We start from the raw sequence: 10589 nt of genomic DNA, 5'->3' as shown, positions 1-10589 counted from the left end.
TTCTCCATGAGCATGCAGACCTCATTTCTCAAAACATAATTCATCACAAAAAAGGCTGCCAGCACTGCCATTTTGTGCTGTCTGCCACACAAGATTTTGCTGAGATAGCCATTAGTACTAATGCTTATCCTGGCAATGGATCTCTCTATTGAATAGATTTGCTTGCTGTAATTATTTGAATTACTTAAAATTAGTGCAGTGTCAATCATTTGTTCAGCAGGGAGGAGATGCATACATTTTCTAGCAATAATCAACACAAAGTTGTCATAGTCATCCAAAATGGATTCCTGTCCTCAAATTCCTCTTAGGGTTACAAAATGTTTTAAATTAAAATCCACTTGGGGCTTAGTTAAGTAGTCATTTAAGAAAAGTTATGAAGAACTCTTATGAGACAGGATGAGCATACAGCAATTCTAAACATGGACGTGCAAGTACAGGACTCGCCTAATTCCCCAAAACTACCGTAACTCACTAAGTACTATTTAGGTATTTGACAAACCATTGGAATATACTAAAAATATAACACCTGGAAAGAGCAACTGAGTTGAGCACTTTGGTTACCACCTCTGACTGGAGCCTGCAGTGCCTCAGATGCACACCCCTGTCCCCGGGAGGCAACGGAAGTGCTGGAGGTCAGTCAAAAATGTAAATCCTTACCGGATGAGCTACCAGCTGAGTGTAAACTCACTGTTGTTATGCACCCTCGTATCATGTTTACAAGTCATAAGAGGTTCTGGCTTGTAAGCAAGCTACTATTTTCTGGGGGTTTAGAGAACCAAAAAGCTGCAAGGGAAACCCCACAGTGACTGGCTGTTCTCTATTCATGGCTGAATTTTCTCTTTTAACAGACAGTTCAGATATAAAGGTGCATAAATATTGCAGCAAAATAGTTGTAAAGAATTTTACTGCCCCTATTAATTTCCACTGAACATGACTATAAAAAGGAAATTAAAGCAAAATTAAAGTGATTGTTGAATAACCCCCCCACATACATATTTTCATTTCCAGATATTTTTACTTTATGAACAATTACAGTTTGCCTTGGAATGCTGTACCCTCTCAGGACATTGCGTCTGCTTTTTGAGTACTTATTTCCTGATAGCCCCACCATCAGGGCAGCAAATACCAGCAATGAAGTGCCAACCCTTGTGTGCCTGGTAGATTTGGTAACTGTTTATACCCATTCATAATGAGCACAAAGGAAATGAATGGCAAATTTGGGTTTGGAAGCAGCGTGTATCCACTTTTCATTGCCATAAATATAGATGACAGAGAGACAGTGACATGTCTGGTATAGATGATAACCCACTTTCAAGGCAGATGCCCCAAATCTCTTTTCCCTTCCCTTCTGTTCCCTCCCCAAATCACTGACAACGTTCTTCTCCACGTTAATTTTTTGCAAGGACAGACTTGTAACAGCTTCTGTTCAATTCAGGTGAAGTGTGAAGATCGCACAAAACTTTAAACCCCCCAAAACCACAAAAGCCTCAAATACTAACACTGAAGCTGGAAAACACAAAATGCTGTATATCTTATGTTACACATCATACATATTACCCAAAGCATACTTTATTTTTGCTTCAGTGGCACAAATATAAAGCTATTATAGATAATAATTTAAGCTCATTGTGTAAACTGTGGAACAGTTACATTCATTTCCCTGCTGTACCAGTAGTCACATTTCTGCAATGGGAGTATGGCAGCTGCCTGAGGTATGGATTTGGTAACGCTTTTGTATAGGTATCAATGCAATCATGTAGATAAAGACTCCGTTCTTATATGCTTTCCTCACAATATAGTGATTTCCATGAACAATATCCTTCTGAAGCAAAGTTTGAAATCCAGGTATCTACCCAATCCAGTCCTTACTCTGAGGTTTTTTGGGAAAGTGGTAGGTTTGATTTTGATTTTTTCCAAGAAAGCAAAACAAGAACAAATTGCCCCTGTCTCCTGCTGAATCACAGAATAATAGCTCAGGATTTCTTTTATTCTTCATGGTGTAATATGCTAGACATGTGTTCCTGGTTAGGGATAAAGATGCATTTTTGCTTTGAATTATTTGATAAAGGACTAAGAATGAGGTATTTATTTGCATCATACTACCATTATATGGAAACCTGACAGTAGAAGAAATGTACAACAATACTGAGTGAATAAGATGACATTTCTTTTTTGGACCACTTCAATTTCTGCATTAATGACTAAATCCAAGCAGTGTACAATATGAATCAAGATATGATTAATTCTGCCATGAATTAATATGCATTAACTTAATGAAAAAATCTAAGGTTATTTTAAAATCCCACCAGAGTGTTCATTTTGCAAGGATAAAATTAATCAGATTAAATAAAATTTCAAGAAGTCTCAATCCTATAACAATTGTTTTCACCTCTTCATGGCTTCAGTTTAGACATGAGGGTTGAGGGCCTGGTAACACTTCACATGGCTATTCTGCACATTGGCTGTAAGGAAACAGGAATTCTGACCAGGAAGAAATCAGGATTTCTCTACATGAGGCCCTTAAGGGGATCTCCACAAGGTGCAAGTTGCCCTGCAGAGTCCATCCTGCTCCACTATCAGCACCTCACCTCTACCTTGGCCTCAAAAGCAATGGAAAACTCCTCAAACATTCCAACATGGCATCACTTTTATACTTTGACAGCTGTAACTAGCGCAGCACAAGGTGCCATCACTTTAAATATTGGGATAAAGACCACAGTGCACTAAAAGATTCAACTTGCACTCTCCTGAACACTGACAGCCCTCATCAATCCCAGTATAAACCACAAACTCAACATGCAGTTGTCACTAATGCAGCATATGGAAGGTCTTTTCTTAAGAAACATGTGAAAATAATGCAAAAAGCCTCTCACTTCTGAACAGTCCTAAAATGAAGTGGACACTTATATTCTTGGCCCCTAATTAACCCACAGAACTAATTGCGGTTTTCTTGTTACAGTTTCATTTCATTATACATTCAGCACCATGATTATAAAGAGGGAACAGTTCAGACATGCAATACTTGAGGTAGATTTTTTAAAATACACTATGTATGCTAAATATCCAGGTCTTTGAGGCACTACTCCTTTCTGCTGAAATGCACATCCCAGTGATGAGATGAACCACAAAACCTCACATAATAGTGGTGAAATACTTTTTAAAAATTGCTAAAATTTCTGAAGAGAAAAATCCAGCCAACACTATGACTGATTATTTCAGCCTCTATCCTGTGCATGACAAGCTCATAACTGCAACAGAGACCTAGATTCAGTTCATAAGAGTATGACTGCTACAACCAAGGGAAGAGCTACTCCTGGGATAGAAGCTGCTGTGAGGATTTGTCAGAACATTCCATCATTCTCTTCCCAACCAACTGAACACAGATATTGCTTAGCTCCAGATGGACATATCACACATTTTCAGAAATACAGACAAAGTGAAAATATGTTTCAAATAACTTTCTCTCCCCTTCCCCCTCTCTAATTATAAACCTGTTCCTACTTTTGTGGAATTTATCTCAGTATGCACCCTGCAGTATGCCTATCATTATGAATGGCAAAGAATTGCATAATGGCATTGTTAATAGTCATTCACAGAAGTGTGCTGTAATGTATTTAAAAAAACCTCACAGGCTAAGTCAGGCCAAACAAGTAGCCTGATTTTAAAACTGCTGAACAGACAAGCAACTCCCACTCTTCAGTGAAGTTGCTGAGTGCTCAACACTTGAGAACTGGAGCGCTGTATAATCTCTGCTCCTAGTTTGTCTTCTGAAAAATCTGGCTTTAGACAAAAAGTCTAGTCAATATTAATCCTTGCCACAGGAGTAAAATACAGTCAAGACTACTCCAAGACTAATTCTGGAGCTTTGACAGGAAATGTGCTGGCAGGTGTAAGGGGCAAAGATTTGAGTGCTCACTTCCACAACCCGTATTATAGACCTGGATTTTGCCCAGATCTGGATGTTTCCCTTCATTGCGTTAAGGTAACCTTCAGAAAAATTATTGTACAGTCTTGTTTCGTCAGACTTCTCAACTGTCACCCCTTTAGAATTCCAAATCTTAAACAGTAGTTAATAGTCTTTTTTGACATTTTGCACTACAAACTAGCCCTGCATAGATTAATATTTTGTTTCCTATTTTAGAACTAGTCCTCTTTTCTCACAGCTGTGGAATAGCTTCAAGCACAAGTAACAAACATCAGAAGACAAAACAGTAACTGCATTTGACAAAGCCCTCAAACTATATTTTACAATCTCACAGACAAAGCGTTATTGTGTATTTATTGTGTGGATTTGAAATTAAAGAGATTATATCCTGGTTAACAGGAAAATGCCTAAGTTCAAGTACTGTGGGGTTTTCCCCCTCATATTTCCAGCACTCCTCATGAGACTGACTGTATAAACACCTCCAAGAATTTTTTGTGCCTATATAAATCCTTTTTCTTGTTTCCAAACTTACAAGGACTTCCAAAAAATGAATAAACAAAAAGGATTACATGTTCCTGCTTAGTTCCTGTTTCAGAAAGGAGCATGAGCTTCTGTTTTTATGAACTTTGCTCAATACAATTCAGTACTCCTGTCAAGACTGAAAAAAAGGGGGGAAAAAAAAGCATACCAACACTAAATAAAGCTCAAATGACCACAGAAGTGATGCTGACTTTAGTAACTCAACATACTCCTGCTGTTTGCTGAAATTCATTGTCCTTTCAGGGTGCCCTACAGAGACTTGAACAAGATGAGAAAAGGACACTATTTCAGGACCACTAAGATTGGGATCAATGGTAACCTTGTCATTTTGATTCCTCAGTGTGCTCACAGTAAATTAAAAAGGTGAGAAAAAGACCTAGGATGTGATATATAAATTTATTCTTAAACTTGCTGTAAGCAATCTTACTATTACTGCAAATACATTTTATATATATATTTTAAACCTCTGACAATACTATAATGTAGTAAACTGATCCAGCAGTATCTGAAATCCATTGGTGTCTAAGATACGACTGAGGGAAAAAAATCTGCAAGAGATATGCTGACCATTCTTTAGCCACATCCTTTGCAAGCAGATTTCCCCTTCTATTTTAGAGTCTACTGTAAAACAAATGATAGGACTTGAAGTATGTGCAATACCTAAAGAAGAGAAAGCAATAACAAAAGAAGCGAGGTGAGCACTATGAGAACAGATGGCTCTTGTCCATCTGTCCTATCCCACCACCAAACTATTCTTGGTCATTTTAATAAGTGATGAAGACCTCAAAAGACCCAAGGACTAGTAGCTGGCTAGTGCCTGTTCCTCCTTTCCCACAGTATTCTCAACAGCAGCTGGAGTCACAGCCAGCAGCTTTACAGGTCAGGAAAGCACTGCTCCTCCTGCACAGCATGACCTGCCAAGAAACAGAGGAGCAGATATCTTTAAAGGCAGCCAGCTTGCCTGCCTCATATTCCAACTCTTCTAGATGGCTAACCTCCTTTTCCTTACTGCTACTGAGCTTTACTGGTATGCTCTGGAAGCAATCTACCAAGTATCAAGTATATAGGTCCCTTCCATTAAATGTAATTTCCAGAAAGTGAGCCATGCTTAGCCCTGGTTTACAGTCAGGTGTAAATACCAGGCTCTGCAATCCAATGATAAAAACACCCACTCCAGAAATTAGGCAGAATCTGTGTTACCTTCTTCTCACTCAGAGTTTCCAGTACAGGGAACAGTTGGATGCTGCAGCCCACGGGAGCTCTCTTCCTCTCAAGGTCATTGCAAAGGGCTGCTGACTGCCCCTCCAAACTGGCCCTGCCTGCTTTGCATTCAATTTGACATTAGGGTCAGTTCTGCCACAATGGAGCTTCCTTACAAATACATATGTATGTGCAGAGAAGTGAAAAACGAAGTGATGGGTGGCCACATCTTAATTTTGTTTTCAAGATCGTATTGCAGCCAACACCTAAAAGCAGAATTGTGAGTGAATCCAGGCTGGCTGTACAGCTCAGAGTGAAATATTCTATTGTAAAGGCATTTTTTCATTTAACACAGCTATAGATTTTCATAAATGAAAAGCCTAAGACATGACAAGGAGTAGGAAGGACACCATTCTCAGCTAAACACGTGTGTGTGTATTACGAAGGAAAGAAGGAAAGGAGAGGGCACAGGGACGGACAGGAAATGCCTGTATTAGGAAATCAAGCTATGGCTATAACAAAGATGCCTGGAAAAGGTAAGTAGAGTACTTACAGTTGTGAATACTTACTTTATATCCAAGTAAACAGGGAACAGAAGAACGCAGTTGAACTCGTTACATACCAGACATCACATCAAGAATAAGAGGTTTGGCACAGCAAGAGACAAAATTAAGGTGGAAGCAAATAACTTTTCAGTTTTATTGCATTTGGGTTTGTTTGGGTTCTTTAGGTTTCTGTTTTAAAGGCAACGCTAGAGGGCAATGCAGAACGAACCTGCATCCTGCATATAATGCCCACCTGGGGCTGCTCCACAGTCTTCACGCAGCACCCGTGGGCTCCGATTTGTGAGGCTTGGGAATTTTCTAAAGAAAACTTCATATCACTCTCCTGAAAGATAATTTTTAATGTTTCCAGAGATTTCATTTGATTTTTATTTTTTACAATACTAAATTGGCAAGTCATGTTGTAGTATTACCAGGCTCAGCACAAATCAGGGCACACCACCACTTACGTGGCTGCTCGAACTGGTACATCTGAGAGCTGGATAAAAAAAAAATTGTTGCAGTTCTTGAGTTTAACTATACTCCTAAATTCAATAAAAGAAGTTATGCTCCTCTTTAAGAGTTACTCAGAAAGTCAGCCTTGGATTTTCTCCTCAATTTCTCTTTAATAGCATCATGAACTAGAATGTTTCAGGCCACTACTCCACTTATAAAAGTTCAGCTTTCAGACAAATCACCTACAGCCCTTCCTGCAAATACAATACTTCAATATTCCTGACAGTTTCATTTATACCTGTGGATGAACAAACATCCTCGTTGGTTTTATTTTAACTGCCAGCAGTTATCTTCAAATACTTTCATTTAAATTACTTAGCTGCTAAATTTAGTGAATTAGTCAGTTATGAGGGTCCATAACAAAAATTTTATATCTTTTAAAAACTCCTTATAATTTTCACATTTTTAGAGTATTTGTCTCATATTGTATATTTTAAGAAGAAAAGACAAAAAAAGGTGGCTGCTGAAATCTGCTTTAAGAACAAACTCTGAAAATCATATAAACCATATTTAGCACAAGTTTGCCATAGCTACTTGGGAACCTTTTCTCTCAACTAGTTTGCTAGTAGGTGACTACAATATTATAAGCACCACACTCAAAATATGTTTTATTCTCCTGTTAAAATATCAGTAAAATAAGCAGGCTTGAATCACCTAACTCAAGCTGTACTTTGATTTGGATCCCTATCTTCCTTTCTATACACATTACCTGCCTGGTTTTTCTTCCTTAACACTACCATTAACATTTATGCTCACAACATTTCTTTCTTTAGAAAAAGGTCAATGATATCCTTTTATACTCCATGGATGCATTATAAAATAATATACAGCTTCATTTTCAGCTGGGACCAAATGATGAATGATAGGATGACTCTTCTAGCTACAAAAGCAAAGCTATTTACTCATTTCACCTGCCTAAGAAATACTTTTTCATATTTTTGCTTTCCAAAACTATTTCAAAATTATTAGGAACTGATGTTCCTAATGACAGAAAATTGTTTCTTACCAAGTGGCAAGGAATGCCAGGACATTGCATGTAACTGGTGTGGAAGGGGCTCTAACAAGAAGAGAGACAGTGCAGGATAGGTAGTAATGAAAGAGGTTAATTGCTTCTATTGTCACTTGTACTCATAAGTTCATTTATTCTTTTGAAGGAGCTGTACAAGATTTATGCAATGAACATGCATCAAGAGCAAGAAATGCTCTAAATGAAACCTGTTTGAAAACTGAATTTAGACAAGAAAAGTGATTGAGAAACCACTCTGTACCAAACAAGCTTAAATTTGTGGTGCCTGAATGACTGAAATAGATAAATCTCACCGTGACATCCCCATATTTAGGTTTTCTAAAATAAATGGACTATTAAATAAAACCCCTCTCTGGGATGTGTCCTTCAGAGTCAATAGAATGTGAGTGGAACCAGCTGCCAGAAGTGCACAGACCATCTCTGATAACAAATTTTCAGCTGGAAAACTATTCCAAGTGTCATCACTCCATTTGCTAAGACTTTCCCCTGTGATAACTCCACGCTGGCATTCTACTGCAAATATTAATTACTAACTAGTAATGATACTGCCTCCCAAGCAAATACACACAACAGTGATTAAGTAAATGAAATTACAGGTCTGTTTAGGGGAGCAGAGAAAAGGGGAAGAGCCCTCTGCATCACCTGCACAGCATTAGCTCCATCTGAGGAGAGTACCTGTGCATCCCAAGCAATCTGCCTGAGGGCTCTGCATTCTGCATTCCCATCCCTCATACCCGGCTGAGATTTTGCCTGGAGAGGGCCATCTCCATCAGGACGAATTTCATCTTCATCACATACAGCACCTCCTGTTTTGGAGTGCTTTAGCAAACACCATTTATTCTCACAGGCTGAAGACCAGTATAGCTGCATCTCTTGGGAAGTAAAAAAGCCCAGGCACCGCCCCAGCCAAAGGAAAATGCTGGAAATGAGCAGAAGAGAGTGTCCTCTCCCTGTTGCTGCCAAAGAAAATGCCACCATGGATAGACCTTCTGCTTCCACTTCTTCCACCACCTGCATCATTTCCCAGATTCTCCCACTCACCCCTCACAAATTTCAAGATAATTAGCAACTCCCAGAGCACTAGAATCACTCATATTAAAAGGGTCTTATCATCATATTCAAGAGGTTTTCAGAAAGGTTCATACTTTCTAGTTTAGAAACTGACTGATGGAAATCATTGATGGGACCTTGTTTAAAAGCATCAGCCACTCATTGGCTAGGGATCTCCTTAAAAACACCATTAGGGGACATCACACAAATACCAGAGAGTACAGCCAAACCGTACTGTTGGTGTTCTTTTTACCTTTTGGGTCTCGTATTATTTCATTAAGACCAAAATTTATAAAATTGTTCACTACAGATCATTCCATGAATAACATACCCAAAACCAGAGGAAGAACACAGCTTGCAGTGATCTGTTTGACACAAATATCAACTTACACCAAACCAGAAGGTGGCCACACACACCTCAGCAATATATAATGGTTATATAGCCATTATTACCTGAAAAAGTATTATTCTCAAATAGCAGTTTTAAACAAAGCCATGAAACAGATTTAATAGTGAATATGAAGCACCACATTTCTTTATGTTATTCCCTTTCTCAATGCAAGATGCTTAAAAAAAATTATTCAGACAAATCAATTACATTCACAAATTGCTAATGCACCATAGAGAATTCTCAGCATACACAATCTCTTGCGAGCACAAACCTGAAATAACTCTCTGATGGTAACACCTTAAGTGTCTTAAATATACTTAGCTATGCATTTAATGTAGGCATAGTAAGTCACGGGGTATCTTACATTACAAAGAATTGTTAAATAAAATATACATGTGTAGTTTTACCCTACCTAGCCAATTAATTCCTCACCTTCCAAGCTAAAGGAAAAATCCCAAGTTTGCCCCATGCTGGTTTGGGAAGGAAAAGATAGGAAAGTTCATTCCTGTTGCCATTTATCCAGCAAATACTTTCAATTAACTGAGCCAGCACCTGGCAGTCAATGAGATGCAACAACCTGCACCTCCATTAGCAAGTTAGAAAATAACTGGGAGACAATATGGCAATTATTGTTTTTGTAAAAATACATTACTATTACACATACTCCAAACTTCAAGTCTGAGGTCTTTAGAAGAGTGATCAATGAGAATTCATTACATTATTGGCTTGACCAAAAATCTTCATCGCTTGAAATAAGTACCCAGCACCAATTTAATAAGAAGTTTTTATATAGCATTAAGATTTACATCCTGAAGGTGAACCTTTCTGACAAGGGAAAGATCGAACTGCCAGACACGGTCCTGTTTTAAGCATATGAAGTTAATAGAGAGCTTCAGCAACATCTACTTTTTCAGCTTAAACCCCTTAATTGCCTACCCCTATAATTACCTCTTTCCCGCTAAACTACCTTGCTATTTTCAACAAAAGAGGGGATAAAAGTAGTTCCCTCCTAGCAGGGTGTTGGCTCTCTACACCCTGGAACTCAGCACAGCACCATCCCCTACTCTACCTGGAGTCAGCCAGAGGTGAAGGAAAGCTGCAGGTTCCAATACCACCTCCACAAGCTGGAAATGAGGTGAGGAGGCTGAGGAACAAGCCCATGCTCAGTCAGGGTTATGCAGATATACAGGCTCTTGTTAGGAATTCAAAGGGGGATGCCCTTTGAATGTAGTTAGTTTTCTCAATCTGTGATTGACTGATTGATCAAAGTATTTTTAGCTTAAGTGACAGCCATTATATAATCGTGATAAGCACTTCAACACCTACCAGACCTACCCAGGCACTATCACTAAGACCTACTGAATTCTATGGCTGCATCAATCGTAGGGTTTGGAAAAA

At 38.6% G+C, this 10589-nt stretch overlaps 1 protein-coding gene across 1 annotated transcript in view; it reads right to left on the bottom strand.

Moving 5' to 3' along the window:
• The window catches only part of ANK3 (ankyrin 3), a 293933-nt gene that overhangs the window by 275901 nt on the left and 7443 nt on the right, over positions 1-10589 (bottom strand). The gene's annotated exons all lie outside the window — the stretch shown is intronic.

Source organism: Sturnus vulgaris, chromosome 8, assembly GCF_052056855.1.
Source record: "Sturnus vulgaris isolate bStuVul1 chromosome 8, bStuVul1.hap1, whole genome shotgun sequence".
NCBI classification, from domain to species: domain Eukaryota; kingdom Metazoa; phylum Chordata; class Aves; order Passeriformes; family Sturnidae; genus Sturnus; species Sturnus vulgaris.
The sequence above is the reverse complement of the archived record's forward strand: the minus strand, read 5'-3'. Positions and strand labels throughout refer to the sequence as shown.